The 18,253-nt window shown below is 42.0% G+C and overlaps 2 protein-coding genes and 1 pseudogene across 3 annotated transcripts in view; 2 read left to right on the top strand and 1 right to left on the bottom strand.

The window, feature by feature from the left end:
• Positions 1–14,163, top strand: part of FGGY (FGGY carbohydrate kinase domain containing) — a 144,012-nt gene extending 129,849 nt beyond the window's left edge. For both annotated transcript variants that reach the window (XR_014957006.1, XM_085586152.1), the window contains exon 18: positions 1,286–14,163. The gene's annotated coding sequence lies outside the window, so the exon portion shown is untranslated. The remainder of the gene's footprint in view (positions 1–1,285) is intronic.
• LOC146766731 (E3 ubiquitin-protein ligase RNF170-like) lies at positions 1,199–18,030 on the bottom strand (annotated as a pseudogene).
• Positions 6,816–18,253, top strand: part of HOOK1 (hook microtubule tethering protein 1) — a 43,890-nt gene continuing 32,452 nt past the window's right edge. The window contains exons 1-2 of the mRNA XM_021542301.4: positions 6,816–6,859; positions 7,221–7,316. The gene's annotated coding sequence lies outside the window, so the exon portion shown is untranslated. The remainder of the gene's footprint in view (positions 6,860–7,220; positions 7,317–18,253) is intronic.

Below are 18,253 nucleotides of genomic sequence, written 5' to 3'. Positions count from 1 at the left end.
TAGTTCATGGAAAAGCAATTGTTACCCTTTCCAAAGTACCCATTGTTAGGAGAAACAGCTTTAAAAGTTCAGGGACATAATTAAAGACAATGAAAGTTGATGGGAATAAAATGAAGATGCTTTGTAAAAACAGAGTGAAAGAAGCAAGAGAATGACTCTGACATAGTGGGGTGTCAGAGCTCCCAACTCAGGGGCACGATAAAATCTGTCAGCTGAAAAGACAGAGTGGGGAAAAAGCAATTGGAGACCAGTGTGTTGTAACCACTAAGTATTCATAAATCTTAATATCTCTATTTTAATATGCAATTAGTATGTAAAAATGAAGTCCACAGACTCCAAATGGATAGCAAAGGTACAGGTTATACAGGGACACATGTGCAGGGTTGCCTGGCACTGCACCAGCACTTTTACCTCTTTGCAGTTCAACACAAACAATTTCAGCAAAGTTTCCATAAACTTCCTGCTATTTATATCATTATCCTCAAACTGGCCTCGGTTTCTCTGGCTGAACTGGTAGCAAGACTTAGCACGAGGGGTGTAGGGAGTCTGCAAAGGGAACAAACAATCACATTGACTTGGTGTAAAGTGTAGATGCACAGGGTTCAGGGACTCTCTGTGCCTTGCGTGGGCTTGCATGACACAGTTGCAGAGATTTGTTCCCATTTCCTGCATGGCCTTTAATGCCTTCCTCCCCTTGTGATACTTGTACTTTATAGCTGCATTTTATTCCAAGCCAATGTGCCTACGAGTTTCATATGATCCATTCTAAAACCAGAGCTGTGAGAAGTCTGTATCCCAGTGGCTGAGTAATCAGCTGTGATAACACAAACACTGTTGCAGGATTTTGCAGTGAGACTGCCTGACCATCATTGTATACCAGACTTAGCAAGTTGTTCAGTTTGCCAAGTTCTTAAATTAAAATTTAATTCAAATTGAGCCAAGTAGTAAAATGTTAAAGCTCAAGGATCTAACCCTCTTCAGCTGCTGGTCGATGGGCACTGTAATGTTAAACTCTGTGCCTTAAGGCATTTTTGTACAACTGCCCTCTGAGGGCTGCACATTGAGTGCCTTGGCCATGGCAAGCACTGTTGAGTCCTTCAGCCTGTGGCAGCAGCACAGTGACAAACGTCCACTGCCCCATTCCAAGAGAAGCCTCAGTCATGGCTTGAGGAAGTTTGGCCAAGGGCCCCAGCTGGGGTCAGTCAGACCCCTGAGCTGCAGACCCTGCCATCCTCACCCCTTCAGGTGCAATTTGCTGACAGATTTTTATCATGCAAATTAAAAGAAGGGAAGCAATCACTGTGTCATCGGCTGCTCCAAGAGTCCTGCAGAGAGGCCCAAGCTTCACTCACATGGAGAAGACAAGAATATGATGGTTCCAAAGAAACAAAGAGAAAGTATTGGGAAAAAACTCCATGGAGACCCACCTGGGTGAAGAGTCCTCACAAGGCAAGAGTCAGGAATGACAACCTGTCATACAGGTAACCTGCAAACTGAATGTTCTCATGAGACTGGTTATTTTGTATTCTGATGCATTTCAGTTCCATGTGTCTCTTAAGCACTTTGAAAGTTAAAATCTCTTGCATGCAGAACCTTTCTGTGCTGTTCAAATGCTTCTACACTGTTCAATCATGGTACAGTATCCAGAGGAACCCTTCTAAAAGGGATCCCTGGCTCTTGGAAAAGAAAGTATTCTGCTTGACACAGAATCCTTCTGGGAACTGGGATTCCAGCATTAAGAAAAGACAGAGCCAGTGTGAACTGTTTGGATTTGGCAATACCTGGGGAAAAATCCAGCTGCTTTCTACTGGAATCTGATTTGAAATTTTAGAGGCAAATTAAAATCCTGCAGTTCAAATCTGAGTGATATTTGAAAGGTCCAGCCTGACCCTCTCTAAGTCTGCCTTTTAATTAACCAGGCTTTTTATAGCACACTGTGTTCTCCTCCCTGCCAGGGCAACTTGCAGGACTTCTCCAGGTGAGAATTCCAGAAGCACCTTCACTAGGATGTTCTGGATGCAGCAGGATGGTAACACTCCAGCACAGTATTGCCAGTACCTGCATCAGAAGGTAATCACACAATGGTACAGACTGGTTTTCCTTGCTGGGTCTCTTTCAATCCATTTGTTATGTGCTGCTCACTCAGTAAATGCTGATTTATAAACACTTAGGGGTCGAGGTTGTTTCCTTGGCTTATTGTTTTGCTTCTCACAAGAGGTGTGAAAAGCAACACAGTTCCACAATAAAGAACATTTTCCTTTTTTCCACTGTATCCAGCCCCCCAGTACAACAAGCAACCTCTGACTGGAGCCTGGTGAGATTAGGAACTTCCATGGGTTTTTTTGTGGAATGTTATCCCAGAGATTCAATAAACTACACAAAAGAAAAATGCTGGAGGCCTGTTTGATATTTCACAGAGCTGTTTGATCTGACGTGTCAAATGATAAATGCAAATGGCTGCAGGATCATTCAAGCCCAAGTGGGTTTTGAAATGCTGTGGGAAAATTAGAGGATAAATAAATCTGATCCCAAGAGCTCAGGCTCATTGTTTGGCATGTGTCAGAATGCAGACAGAGGTAAATATTACCTTTGTGTGCAGGGAGGGCAGGTTAGTGCTTCTAACCAGGGACTGTGTCTCCAGTGGGCGGTCAGGCAGCAACCTACCAAATTAAAAAATGAAGATATGCTAAACATATTGGAGATTATTTAATGTTTACAGGGAAGTTAGCAGGCTTAATAAACACTCTTTCTACAATGGACTGTGAAAACTAATGTGATTCTTTATTTTTAATGCATGGTTTTCCTCTGTGACTGTGCAAAAATGGAGCCTTTGCTCTTCCACACTGGTGTGTGCAGAGATTTACAGATCAACTAGGGGAAGGTTTCCTTTCCCTTTAGGTCTTACTCTGGAAGCTCCCTGGGTCATGGTTGAAGCCCTCAGGAATATGGGTGCCCATGGACAGAAGCATTGCAGCTGCATCAAGGTGGAGTTGTCCAGAGTGACTTCTGGGGCCACTTATCCCAGATAAACCAGTAGGCACAGCCAAGGAGCAGCTTGTACCTCTGGAAAAGCCAATTGCCACATCCCATTTTACCCAGACTGCTGCTGATTTCCAGGTACAACATAGAGAGGTCTCGGGAGCGAAAGGGGGCAGAGTGTGAGGACAATAAGATAAGGCTGCACATGCTGTGACAGCAGTGAGTTAGTGCTGGTCAGAAAACAGGAAAATTGAATGTCAGGGCTGGCACCACCAACAAACAAAGCACAAACAGCATCTCAACAGAAGCAGCACAGCTTGACTGGCGGCTCGGGGGCACAGCAAGCAGTGTGACAGGTCAGGGAAATAAAACCTCTCAGCATTTCAACTGATGCAACTTGACAGGGCCCCCAGTGAAAACAGCAGCACAACATTGTGCTGCCATTTTGATGGGATTGTTCTGTTGAGCTGAACAATGATCTTTGTTGTAAAAAACAGCCAGTGAGGAGTTTGTGAGCTGTGCTGTAACAAGAAGTCTCCAGGAGCCCTCAGTGCAGGGGTTCTGCACCCAGCATCATCTCATCTGCTGTCACTGAGAAAGGGAGTTTGAGAGAAACCATGTTTGAAATCCAAAATAAAAAATGTTCCTGATGCCATAAGTTACATCATGTGTACAAGGACTGGGAATGTGAAATTTGGCCCAAAGGTATTTTTATGAACCTCGCTCCAGCTTGTGCTTTTTACTCATTTTCATTTGAGTGCAGGGTTTATCTTTGTGCCTCTTGTGTTTTGTTTGCACACACAGGGCGTTTGGCTGAGCCCACAGCTGTGTTTATTCCTAAATCCTCATCCAGTCTGTATGAACCCAGTCTGGCACCCAGCTTCCAGCTTCTCCTTGAGCTTTGTGTTTGGCACCCATCACCTCTGACTGGCTTTGACCCACTGGGGTGGTGGATCAAAGTCTGGGGATCCCCACGGCTGCGCTGCTGTGCCTGTGCTCAGTCCCAGCAAGGCCAACGGGGCACTGATGGATCCCAGAGTCCTTCAAGGCCTTTCACAAAAGAATCCCATGGAAATTAAGATTTGCTGCACTCAGAATCCTTTGTTTGGTAGAGCAGGAAAGGAAGGAATCCTCTGAAGCTGACCCATTTGTGCTTCAGTGAATTTTTCATAAAATAGACAAAATCCTGTTTTAATCTATCCCACTCCACAACCTTCTGAGGGACTCTGTAGGTTTCTCTAAAATACCTCTGTGGTTATTGTTAATTAGAAAAAAATAATATTGCTGAAGGATTGCTTTTCAGTTGAACTTCCTGAACATATGGTTCAAACTGAAGCTGAAAAGGAAAACTTCAGGACAAACTGTATGAATTACTACTAATAATAAAATCAGACATTTTTTATAAGTCCACATTAATCTTCTTTAAAAGCTTTGGGTTAACCACATTTTTTAAATAAAACTTTTACCGGAGCGGAATTTATTAAGAGAGCTCAGTGTTGCCTTAGCTCTGTTCCACAGGGCATCAAGAGAAGTTTTATTACTGATTTCAGTCACAACAGACTTAGATCTACACAGAATGGTTTTGATAAGCCAAATGTAAAAGTTTTATTAGTTTAAGACATGAAAAACAGACATGTTACAAAGACCACTTCTAGTCTATAAACAGCCATAACATGGATAATGCATCACACTGGAGTCAGTGCTCCGGAGTGTAAATAATGGTGTGGAGGGAAGGAAAGCCTGGCCAAGTATGTACAGCTAAGAAAAACAACATAGGCCCAGCTTGTATATGGTACTTCTCTTCTACAGATCTCAAAATTAAATACAAATAAAATCTGTATCATTAGGTCATACTCACAGATGGAAAAGGAAAAATTAACCAGGCCAGGGAAAGAGGGAAGTTGATGCTCTTTGTTGTTATGTCTATCTTTGTACTTTAAACTGTAACTACTGAGGCATTATTTGAAACAGGTTTTAAGGCCATGTGGTTGCTGTTTGTCCTGGATGGGTTCTGTTCAAAGCCTCCTTTTCCTGTATGTTATAAAACAGGGTTAGAAAAACATTAAACAATGGGAAGTATTACATGGTGTCTCCAGAGGTGTCCCTGGCTGTTGGGGATTTGCTTTGCTCCCAGAGGATGGGCATAGTGGCAGTGGTGACGTGGGGCTGTGCTCTGTTATATTTATCCTAAAGATAAAAATGTTCTTTTATTGCACCAGCATTAACAACACGGCCCCTTGTTCTCCTTTGTACTTAGATCTTTTTATAGTGTGGTGAAAAAAGTGTGAATGGCTTGTAAATATACCTTGCACTTGCTTCAAGATGCCCAACTCACATTAGCTCCAGTGGTGCAGAACATGGGCCTTAAAAATCCTGAAATCCCTTTATAAATGCAATTATGGACATACCTCCCTCTACTATTCTGTGCTTCATCCTTGTATTCACTTGGAAAAACTATTTAAATGCTGTAATCTCAACCATATGGCTCAGAGCCTCAAAGAAGGTATTTAGCAGACACGTTTGTCTGGAGAATTAGGGTTTTACACAGATTATCCAGTGACTGGAGATGGGATACTCCTCTGGGCGAGGACAGGAGCCCACACCAGGAGCTGCCTTGACAGAAGGACCCTCAAATCTGTTTTGTCCCTTTCCTGTTAAACAGATCCTGGGCTAGAATAAACAGTTAGTGAGCTTACGTTGGGATGAGATTTCTTTGAACAATTTTTCTCTGTAAGACCACACAGATTTACTTAAAAACAGTAAACAGATTTTAAAAACCTTTATGCATGACTAGAAACCAACTTACTGAATTGTTTAAAGTGGAACTTCCACTACTTTTGTTTGTGTAAAAAGCTTTTATGGGACTGCAAACCAATGTAATTATGCCTAGATTACTGTTTTATTTTAGGAAATGTTTCACTTGGGAAGCAGGAATGTGAGACAGAACCAGACCTAAGCCTGCTGTGTCCTACTCCTGATTTTTACCCATAGAAATTAATTTTATGGGACAGCTGGATTTTTATGCTGCTGATTAAAAAGACAAGCTGTCTTCTCAGAAGTGAGTTCATGCTTGAAGATGAGACTTCATGTTTGTTACATCTTGAGCTTTCACACTTACAAATGTGATTATTGGACTGTTGATTTTTGTAATAGGTTGGGGTTTTTTGCATAGTCAAATACAAATTGTGTGATTTTATGGTGCATTTTACCCATTCCACAAGTTTGTATTGCAATTTAACAGTATCTTCTGAGATCATCTGTTACTTTTTGGCAGCCTAAGACTTCATGGGTATTTCAAAAGTGGCACCTTGTAGATAGGAAAGCAATGAGCAAATAAAAATACAGTTACTGATTTCTTGGGGAATATAAAAATGGGATTTCTTCTGCTTCTAGTGAGGGAACCTACATTAATTCCAGGGAGAAGGGCTTGGTCCTGATTCTTACACAGGCCTTGAGATTGCTGCCAGAAGAATGCCTTGTTTAGCAGCCTGTGTAAGCACTGCCTGCACTGCCAGTCCAGAACACTTCCTGCAGAATAAATGCCCACAGCTGGTTCCTGCTGGGAGAGGGGCTCACTGGAGGCAGGTGGGGCAGCTGGAGTTGCTGTGGTTCCTGGGAGAGATCTAGAGCAGAGTCTTCACTAAATTAGTAATTTGATTGACATATTCAGTTCATTTATAATAATTTACTGTGATTAGCAGAGTCACAGAAACTCAGCATAGATATCACACATAAACTAATTCTCTCTGTTTTCCTCCTCCGCTGCAGTTGTGTCTGTCACTTAAATGCACTGAAATAAAGTCTGGTGTGTTCTCTGCCTTCCTGGATGCCAGAATGGAGTTCTCTCTGTACCATAAGCTGAATGGCAAAAAGAATCCAGGTGAGTGTTCAGGAAATGAAGTCTCTTGCCAGACCCAGGTCTAAAACAATGAATTCACCAAATGAGTAATTTTAAATCAGCATCATTCAGCACCATTCTTTCCTCCTCTAATGAGGATCTGTAAATAAGAGCAACTGGAGGTTTTAAACTACTGTGCCATAACTTTGATTCAATGATCTTCGAGGGCTTTTCCAGCCTTAACAAGAGTGTTTCTATAACTACTGGAAAAAATCTTGCTCCTTTACTGTGAAGTTATAAATGTATTCGTTTCCATCATCAACAGAAATGTGTCAGATGCCAAAGGTCTTTTCATTGTTTTCAGATTTTCCTTTCCTTGCACTGATCAGATTCTCTCCTGCAGAGATAACAACCACACAATAGCCCAGCAAAGGATGGCTGGGTAGGAGTAAGACACCACAGCGATGGTCAGATCCAAGTCCAGGACACTGAACTCCAGGCAAGCAGATTTTATTTAACATGGTGGCACCTAAAATTCATCTGCACATCCCATTCCTCTGACTTCCAGTGCAGGGCTGGGGGCATTTGCAGATCCAGAACATCCTCTTAGCTGGACAAGCAGTGATGGTTTCTGTCAGCTGCAGCTCAGAGCAGTTGTGTTTGCAAACACTGCACACACACAGGCCCATTAGGTATCTACTGTATTTGTGCATAGGAATAACACCCACATTTCTTTAGTTCTGTCTCCTACAACAAAGGGAACAAAATGTGTTTGTGATTATATGGTAGATACGGATTCAAGGGAAGCCCAGCATTCCCAGACTGTAACCAATGGAAATTCTGAAAGTCTCCCTTGCCCTTTGCAACTTCAACAAGTTGGAATCTCTTGTGTATTTTGTATTAGCTTGTCTTGTACAGTAATTAACTTATATATGACTCCTAGGGGACAAGTGATTATGGTTTATTTCCAGATGACTCATGAGCAAGTCTGCAGAAAGAGAGTTTGTGCTGCTCTGAAAACAGGAAAATGGAATATTTAGTGTTGCTGATGATACCAGTTCTGGCTGCTGAGCTCAGGCACAGGCAAAGGGGCTGGAAACTCGTCAGCTTGAGTGCAAGGGCCTGTTGAGACTCTGCAAATGCTCAAGCTCTGCTCCCAGAGCATTTGATTAGGACTAGAATTACAGCAAAGATCCAGGCAGTGATCCTGCACTGTGTGAATAATATGTGTGTGTGCAGGAAGAATAAAAATCATTCAATCATCATTCAAATCCAGGATTGTGACATCACATTTTTATTTTCCTTGTGATCTTTCACTGATTGAGTGAAGCAAGGTGGGAAACTCATTCAGCTCTTGCAGAATGACCAGGGATGACTGATCCAGAGGGAGCAAAACCAGGCAGTTCCTTACATACACAGTAAAGCCATGGGCATTCTATGGAAGCTAGGAATTCCTGAGTCTAGCAGGTCCCAAGGCAAGATGGCCCTGTGTCACCTGGTATGGACATTCTTTCTTCCAATTGCATCAACAGAGTGTTTGAGAGGAAAAAGGGACTTGAGGTCACCTTCAGCTAAGACATCAGTGGTTTAGTCTTGTCCTGAGTCGATCAGCTGGGAAAAACATGCCAAGTCTGTCATTTATTTTTAATAGATTATCTGCACATAATCAAATTTCTGATTTATTGAGTTCAAGCACTCCCAGTGATGCTGGAGTTGGCTCTAGCCAGCATCAATGGTTATGAGGGGCCTGCCCAGCTGGATTTGATAGAAGGAGAAGACAGATGATATCTGAGATTGCTGTAAGGCTGCCAGAACTAATTTACCCCTTCCAAAATCCTGAGCTGGCCTTTGAACATTTGAACTGTGATTGAATTAGAGATTGATTATGGCAGTCAGTGTTTGTGTCATGAGGCTTTGAGGTTTTGATGGCACTAAACAGTCCTAATAAATTAAAATATTTAGTGTGACTTTGCCTAAAATGACATGAGCTTCCTCTCATGTAGTAATTCTGTGGGTTATTTCAAACAGCACTATTAAAATTATCATTCCTCCTAACATTTTAGGCTGGAAACTTTGCAAGTGTCCTTAGGAATTACTATTTCACAGTCTTATATTTTGATCTGGGTGCCTTTGGTGGTCCTAACCCATATGTTCTTGAGAATCCTCAGCCAGAACTGAATGATAAACTGTTTAGTCCAGTAGAAGTAAATTTAATTCATTTTGAGGAAATGAAAGGGGAAAAGTCCAACTAAAACTAAACCCCAAATTCAGAAGCAAATTATTCTGAAAAACAGACTTAGAATTCAAAGATCCAGAGAAAGCCTTTAAGGTTTTCAGAAATCAGATCCTTATGTTTCTATTCCTTTCTCAGAGCATAGCACAGGTGTTCACTGAAGTCACATTTCCACAGGTCAGATTTGCAAAGGAATTCTTCATGTAGGTACCTCACCAGGGGACAGGCTTTGAAACTGAGAGTCAGATTTTTGAGAAAATGGAGATTTTCAGATCTGGACACATCTTTCAGCTTCAAATGAAAGCTGTGCATTTCAGAAAATAATTCCAGTAGAATTCTGCAAAACCAAGCCCATTGTATGAAACCCCAGCCACCAGATTTGATGCATTTTTAATTCTTGCCCACAAAAGGAAGGCATGAACACTGATCTGTTTGTTGCCTATGAAGCCAGAAGCTCCTGGGTATAAACCTTATCTCTGTAACACAGCTCAGCTCACAACATCTTCCAGTTTTACCACATGGAAATTTAGCTCTAAAGCATCAGTGGTGAGTCTGTTCTCATCAGCATCTTTGAGGAGAGGTATTAAAGTTTAAAAAGCCTTCAGCATGTCGAGTGCTCACAAACATTTATTGGTTTTTCCATGAGCACGTGGCATTGTTCAGTAAAGCAATCCCTGCTTTAAGATTTGAACTTGTCAGGGATGAACACTTACGGTGGTTCAGGAGACCTACATGAGGCTGAGTTTGACATTCCTCTTAGCAAAAATGTTTGAGAGGAGCTGAGTCAGTGACACTGTTGGTGTGGAATCATTCAGCAAGGCCAATTATGCCTTATTTGCCAATTAATAATTTAATTTCCCAATTTAGTTGCTTTTATTTGCCAGTTATTAATTTAGTTGGCAAGGGGCTCTCAGGTTTTACAAATTATAAAATGAAATGTAGTTTTTTTCCATCTGAAAATAATGCCCTCCCTTTCTAAATCTTCTCCCCTAAAAGTCATTTAACATCATGGAAAAGGTACCTGAGCGCAATAAAAAACTTGCATTCCTATTTTTAAATATTAACTTGAATCAAGGGCACACTGTAGGTATTTTATCACCTGACAGAGTAGCAGCTTATCAGTCCTGTTGTGAAACATCTCTAAAACTTGCCAGACACTTGTTATACTTTGGAGTTGCATAACTGCAGTCTTAGGTCTTGTAATTCAAATTTGTATACATCCTAAGTGAAGTGCAGAATTTAAGCAGAAGGTCTAACATGTGTAGGTAATTTTTAATTATGGGCATTTATATGCCATAGGGTAATTATTCTTTGTCGTGTTCTATAGCCCTTGAGAAAGGTTTGATTTATGTAAAGGTGTTCTTCAATTTAATGCTGTAAAATTGATAAGGAAATGTGTTCAGGGCTTGGTTTTGTGCAGTGTTCACCATCCTGATCCTGATTCAACACGGCACTGAAGCACAAGCTGAATATTCAGCCCTCAGGTAACACATAACCTCTTATGTGTCAGTAATATTGGAATAGAAATACACTTAGAACAGAAATACTGCCCCTGGCATTCCTGCTGAAGCACTGATAAGCTAAACAAAGCACTTTTCAAAGCCTAATAACCGGATGGGATTTGTAGCATAAACAATGCTCCTTGTTAGTCACCAGTCCCCAGGGCATCTTCCTCACTTTGTTACAGATAAATTAGCAACAAATGAAATGCTGTGTGTGATTTCCTGCCCTGGGTATGCCTGTGTGCTCACGTGCCAGTGTGAGAGCTGTCATTTATTATTTATCCAAGAGCGTATTCATGTCCTCAGTGTGATTTAATTAGTTATTAAAGGTGCCAGACTGGCAGATGCAGAAGCTGGAGCAGTTTGGTTGTCCAGAGACATAGGCAATGACATCCTCTCCAGGATGTTGCAGTGCTTTACCCCAATGGACTCCCCCAATCTCCAAGCTCAGCTCTTTCTCTCCAACCTTTTCCCAGGTTTTCTGCTCAATGTGTTAAGTTCATAAAGGCTACTAAGAGAGATGTAAGTCCTGTGGTTTTTAGACAGGAATGTTAATACTCTGGAAAATGGTTTGAACACTTTAGGTCAGTCTGTTTTAGCTAGGCCACTCAAGCATTGGATTAGTACTAACAGAGGTGAAACCCCTTCTAACTAAATAATAGCAAAAGATAATATTTGTAAAGGTAGAAAGAGCCCAGAAGATTTCATTCTGCTTGACAGGAGCTGTGTGCTGTGGCTCTACTGCAGGCACTCAGGCCTTACCACAGACACATTGTCTTGGAGTCTACAGACTTAATTCTGCACTGTTTGAAGAAACAGGATTTTGGGTCCATTTTTTATGTCCCTCTAAGCCTATTACTGCTCACTTGTGCCCTTCAAAGCATTTCTCCCGCCCCCAGGCACAGCTGGATGCAGGGCAGCAGGGAATCTTCTCTCACTTCCATCAGCACACAGGCTTCAATGGGGAAACCAAGATTTTATTTGGCCTAACTGAATTTGACCAGAGAAAGGCTGTTAAATAATAGCAAGGTTCCTTTTCCATAGCTCCAGAATATTTTGAGGAAAATAATAAACACAGGAAAATCCAAACTTCTGTGAATGTACATTAAATCAGTACATACATTGCCCCAGGACAGCCTTTCTTGTTGCCTTGCTGACATTGTGGTCCTACTACATGCCTAAAAGTTGTAATTCTGGATCATTTTGTCTAAATTGTAGGTTGAGCTTTTGTTGCTGCTTGATCTTTGGTTGGTCTGTAAAGCACAACTGCAGTGCCAGAACCAGTGTGTGTTCTTAATGAGCTCCCTGTTTTGGCTCTGGAGTTTGAGCTGGCAAACACTGTTGTGCCTATTTTAGTTTGCACAGTTGAATAGTTCCATCAAAGCCAACAGGTCTGGACATGCCAACCACTGGCATTGCTGCATTATTAATTCCCAATTTTACACATCCAGTCTCTTGATGTACTCCACAAAAGCCTACCCAACCAAAAATGGAGCCTGTGAGGTACAAAGATGGGCCTGAGAGGTGTGAAGGTGGGAAACATTTCTGGCACTGTTCTGGAGCAGGGCCTACGTGATGGCCTTTGACACAAACTGAGGGGATTTTGACTGAGATAGGATTTGCATGACACACCCCCAGTGAGTCCCATCTGTGTCTGAATTCCATCCTGGAATGTGAGAGTGGGGGTTTCTGGATATGTAGGAGGCTTCACAGAGCTCAGCTCAGAACCAGCATGCCCCTGGTTCCTGTGCGTGAGCAAAACAGAGCAGCTGTTGGAGAGCAGCATGAAAGCAAGGGAGAAATCTCTCAATGCAAACAGAAGGGACAGACAAGATTAGCTTTTAGCTTAAAAAATTATCCAAGTGCAAAATGCAGTAACCAAAAATATAATTGCAACTTCCCTGGCAGTCTGTCCAAGAGAGGCTGACCCCTCTGTGGGAGTTGGCTTTTCCTCTTTGGAATGTGCCATAGCAAGAGAACCTTCAAACATGAAAGAAAATGTGTTCAAAATTCTGAGGCAAACTGAAGTCTATTTTGAAATAAAACCAAGAAAAATGACATTGATATAGACATGAAGGGAAATCTAATTTGGTTTTGACAGATAGGTACACAATAACTTGTTTATTTAATATATAAATGTTGCAGTATCAGGACAACTCACACTTCACAAACCTGTAGCTCTCCTACTCTGTCAGCTGTGGTTGAGTTTGAGACACTGTTGTGTTATTCAATAGCAAATTGTGGCTGGGACATTTTCACCCAGTGTTTCTATTTTTGAACACAGATTCTTCTTCCATTAAAGAATAATTTTTGAGTACTCCATTTAAAAACGTGTCTTTTAGTGCTTTTCACACTAACTTTCAGATGGTGAGAAAGGAATATTCTTTAATAACTTAGCTGTTAATTTTCCATTTAAAAATAATGATCAACTAACTAACAGTTTATTTGGTGAATATTCTATGCTGGTAATAATGTTTCTGAGTAATGAGACAATGGTATATAATTGGTATAAAGGAACATAGAGTTCTGAAAATTATTTTGTTTAGAGAGATTAGAGATATTACCAGAATTAGTTTCCCTGGCAGTACATACCAGCACCCTGGCACAGAATCAAAGGGGTTACTTCTTGGAAATTGAGTTTGTGATTTCCCTGACCTTGAAAAAAACACATCTTAAAGAAACCCCCTGATCTTACCTGTGGATTAATCCCTGACTGTGGTGAGTACTGGAGGTATTTGGTGCACAATATTAAGTGTGAGGATACTCTCAGGATCAGGATCTGTATGGCATAAAACTGGGACACAGCCCCACCTGCCAAACTGGTGCCTTAGGGAGTCACCTTTTCAGCACACCTGTGGGAGCAGGATCTCAAAGTGTCACTGTGTTTGTGACCAGCAGGTCTCTGCCATAGTTCTTATCCCTGTGCTGCATTTTTTGTCCTGGGCACAAACTGAAATTGTATCTGAGACATTTAATACATGTGCATTTTCAGAGGGGCTGCTGCCATCACACTGCCAACAGTTCCATGATGTCAATTAACGTCAGCCGGAAAATGTTGTAATTGCCAAAGCCCACTCTCACTTGTGACCTTGTTCACTAAAAAAAGATAAAGGTACTAAAATAGAAGTGCAGATATCAGTGAGAAAGTCAATGAAAAGGCAGAAATAAAAAAGCATAGATGGGAGATGAACGTTAGGGAAACAACTGAGACAGTGAGAGCAGGGGAAGGAAGGGTGCAGTATCAAATTGGGCTTTTGCTGAGCAGAAATGATGCTGTAAAGGTGTAAATATTTTATTCTGTTCAAGTCACTCTTTGTAAAGGTTGCCAATTTTGAGATTTTTCCCTGAAATTGTTGAGGCAGATCATTCCTTAAGGATGTTACTGTTTCCCTCTTGCCTAAAGGTGGAATGACAAGATCTGGTACCAGTCTCTTTTATAAATGTAGGTCAGTAGCTTTCTACCTAAAACCTGCTTTGTCCCCAGTGAAGCTTTTTATGGAATTTAATGAGATATCATAGTTCTGTGGCTCTATTTCCATCTTTTCTGTTTCAGTTTATCAATACCTTCCTCACTGGCATATGATAAACCTTAACCATTATTTGGAAAAGCAGTTATTATTTTTTTCTGAAGCTCCTATAGTAAACTATGTTATTATTCTGTGTGAAAAGTGTGCCTGCAGTTGTACTCTGTATGTACGCTGTATCACATGGGCTAAGATAACTCTATCTGGGAGTCTGCAGCCAAGGAGCCCAGAAATTACTCCAGTCAAAACAAAATTAATTATAAAAGACTAGAAATGCTACCCCAAGCCTTGAGAGTTTTAATGAGATTACTGTTTCTTACCAGCATTAAATCTGTGGGGATAAGGAAATGCTCACTGAGTTAAGATGTGCTAAAAAAAGTGTAAAGAAGAGCATAAATGGCTCAGGAATTTCAGGAATCCCACTGGCTTAAACACTCTTTTTATTTAAAGCAAATGTTCTCATAGTTGAATGACTTCCAAGAAGGGCCTCAAGTGATGAAAGTATTTCCATCTAATGTGAAAATACTTGAAAGATGCTTATTCCATGTGAAAATATTGCCACCTTTCAGAAAAGCCTGAATATGAGACTCCCTCTCAGACAAGGTATTGATGTTCAGAACATACAAAATATCCAGAATTTCTACTATTTTGACAATAAATAGATTTTAATCACTTTTATCTCCTATAGCACCCAGGGAAAGTATTTCAGAGTATTTTACAAAACAGATACTTAAGTAGCAGAGTGAAAAATTTTACATTCATCATCCTGACATTGCTCCCTTTTCCCTCAGGGCATGACTGACCTGGAAAGTACCACTGAGCATCTGCAGGGAAAAGCAGTGGGGAAACAAAACCTGTAGAGACCAGCAAGGCACTGAGAGTCAAACAACTCTGGTTCACAGCAGTGGCTTTTAAATTCCTATTTTATGATTTTTAGATATTCAGTTATACAAACTCCATTTAATAAATTCTGAATTGCCCACATTTGGAGAATAAACAGTCACTGCTTTCTTCATGAAAGCAGAATAACTTCCAATACACAGCTTGATTCAAAAGTGGCAGCAAGGTGCCAGAGATTGTGACAGGGTGTGAAGGGATGAGTGGCCCAGCAAGTATCAGAGCAGTTTGTATTGTGCAATAATTCATTGCACACAAATTGGGAATTGGTTTGATTCTGGTTTCTGCATCTAAAAATCCCGATGTGCCTCACTACTACAGAACACCATGGGGATTACTGGATGCTTCTAAAGCTTTTGTAAGATGGTCAGCAAGTGCAGGCTTCCAGAAATCAAATCAACTGAGCTACCTAAATTTGATTGGAAAGTGGAGGTAGATTTTTTTTATCTTGTTTTCTAAAGGCAAGAAATGTGCAAGTACATAACTAACCACCAAGGGTCAGTGTTCAGTGTTTTTACATTCTGATATCTTTGTTCCCAAGTGCTTGGAAAATCTCTTAGATGCAGTACTGTAATTAGGATTTCCCAACAGTGTTTTTAAACTACCAGTGAGATGCGTATGTGCCATACGGAATATGGGAAAATTGGAAAATTCAAGTGTCTGGATAGGGGCTTTTGTCAGCCAGCTACCAAGTTATGTCTGAACTGACTATTGTTCATATTCCTGGATATAATGATGCAAGTCCCATTGAAAATAATAAAAAACACCCTAGGAAGTGGATTTTATTTTTATGAATAGCAATTAAGTTACTGTAGCAAATGCCATTCTTCTGTTTTGTTAAGAAAGTTAAGACAGCCCTGACTGAGAGATTGTCAGGTGCTTTGTCAAGATGGCAAGGGATGCACTGTCAAGAGGAGTGAGCACATTTAAAATAGGTTCCTGTGGAGAGAAGTAATTTAACCTGACTTTAAAACGTAGTAAGTGTGGGTATCAGACATCAGGAGATTGAGCTGCAGTCCTGGCTGGCCTCCCCTGTTTCTGGGATGCTAATATAGGTCATAATCCTTGACTGGCACAAACCCAGAATGTACTGACAGACATTCATATAAACTGCAGCTCATGAAGAAATCTCCAACCAGGCTTACAAAATAAACCCAACCCACCTCACTCTGCATAAGGCAGAGATCCCTTTGTTCCCCTTCTGCCCCACGGCTGAGCTCCCGGCACAGCTGCCCAGTGCTGGGGAGCTTCCAATGTGCCCCCACTCAGCTGTGACACGAAAGATGTAAAAACCGGGCAGATTCCTGTGTGGAGCCGACTTTATTTCTCTGTAGACACGGCCAAGCCCTTGCAGTGCTGACGCTGCTGTGTCTGGGTGAGCACTCAGCCACCTGGAGCCCGTGTGACCGGGATGCAGCAGCCGGGAGCACAGGGCTGAGCCGATCCGTGCTGACATAATCCCACATTGCCCTGCACACCTGCCTGGTTTGTACACGGATCTCAGCCTCACTCCCTGCCCCAGCCAGGCCGGATCGCCCTGCCAGCACTGCCGTTCTTCCCTTAGCAATAATCATTTCTGGATGCTTCTGAATGCCCTTTCTTGGGAAAGGACATAAAATTAGGGAAACAACATAGTAAAGAGGGATAAAATAAAAGCTACTAGAAATTTAAAAAGAACAAAAACACTAAAAAAAACTAAAATGAGCAGTACAAATCCTAGCACAGAATTCTGTGGGATTTTACTGTAAAACCCTTTTATTCCTTATTCTATTTTTAATAAGGATTTATGTTAATCTTCCATAGCAACCAAATCTCTTTAAGAACCTTTGGTGAAGGAAACAGTAATAGGGTTTTTCCAGAAATCCAAGTCCACACTCAAGTCTATCAGTTCTGGAGAACACTTGGAGGAGAAACAGTTACGTAAATACCATCATGTCATCATCACAATTTTAACCTTTGTAAGGAAAAGTAGAATCAGTAACAGAAAATTTGTATCTTGAAGATCAGACAAAAAACAGCAGATGCTGTCTGTAGCAGTTATTATTCAAGTTGTTTAGTCCACTCTTAGGCTGACCTAAATACTGATGTGTTTAATGCCGCAATACGGAAGTGGTCATAAAATTGAATCAGCTAAGAAAAAAATAATGGTTCAAATTAGTAAAAAAGGCTGGTGGAGGGAAAATTTAAATAAGTTCTTCTGCTGTAACAGGAAAGGGACAGAATAAACAGATCTCCTTAGTGTAAGGTACTGAGACTTTTCTCTGAGTGTTTGAAGCAGAGTGCTCCAGCAGACAGGATCCTGGCTCAGGCATCCATAAATTCTGATCAAATGAGGCTAATCTCTTCCTGTGAAACAAATACAGTATTTTCTGGAACAAAAAAAAAATCAAACAAAAATGTACTTGTACGTTTTAGCTAACGTGTAGTGAACTAAAAGATGAAAAGAAGGTGTGTGGTGGGCTTTGATGTGCCATGAGGGCTCCACGCAGAGCCTTGGCTGCGAGCCCTGGGCTCTGCTAGGGGCAGGAAGGACCTCGCTGGCAGGTCAAGGCACCCGAGTCCGCTGGGCTTTGGGCAGTGGTAACTCTGAGCCTGAAAAGAAGAAATGACAGTATGAATGAAAAATAGGTAAAACTGCCCCAAGCCTTCTCAATCCATCCTTTTGGAAGGGGGCACATTTCCCACCTCTACAACGGTTAAAGCAGCTGCTCCTCACTCCTGTGCTTAGAGTGCTTTTAAATCCTAACTGAATTGGTATTTTCACCTCACTTAACTTTTTAAATTTTACTATTTGTAAGCAACTCTTTGCCCTGCTCTGAGAGCAGTGTTTGTGGCAGGTATAGGCTCACTGACCTGCCTACACCTTAAGCACAGTAATTGTGCACCGTACCACAGCTCTTCACCCATGACCCGCACGGCCCGTCCGCGCCCGGGGCGGGCTATGAAGAGGCGGCACCCGCCATGTTGGGACGGAGCGGCTCCTCCCAGGCCGAGCGGGGGGAACGCGGGGCCGCTCTCGGCGCAGGAGTTCACTCCGGGCGGGTGACACCACCGCATTTCGCCCACACGCCAGCCCGGGGCGGGTGACACCATCGCCTTTCGCGCACACGCCAGCCCGCGGCGGCTGACGCAGCCCGGGGCGGTGACGCGAGCCCGACTCGCCCCCTCACGGAGGCGGCGCGGCCGTGAGGGCAACCCCCGCCTCCAACGGGTCTCACCGTGATTGGCGCGAGCGCGCCCCTTCTCCGCTGTGATTGGCCAAGCGCGCTGTCACTCCCGG

Source organism: Lonchura striata, chromosome 8 (genome assembly GCF_050655825.1).
Source record: "Lonchura striata isolate lonStrDom1 chromosome 8, ASM5065582v1, whole genome shotgun sequence".
In the NCBI taxonomy this organism is placed as follows: Eukaryota; Metazoa; Chordata; class Aves; order Passeriformes; family Estrildidae; genus Lonchura; species Lonchura striata.
This window is presented reverse-complemented; position numbering and strand designations above follow the sequence as displayed.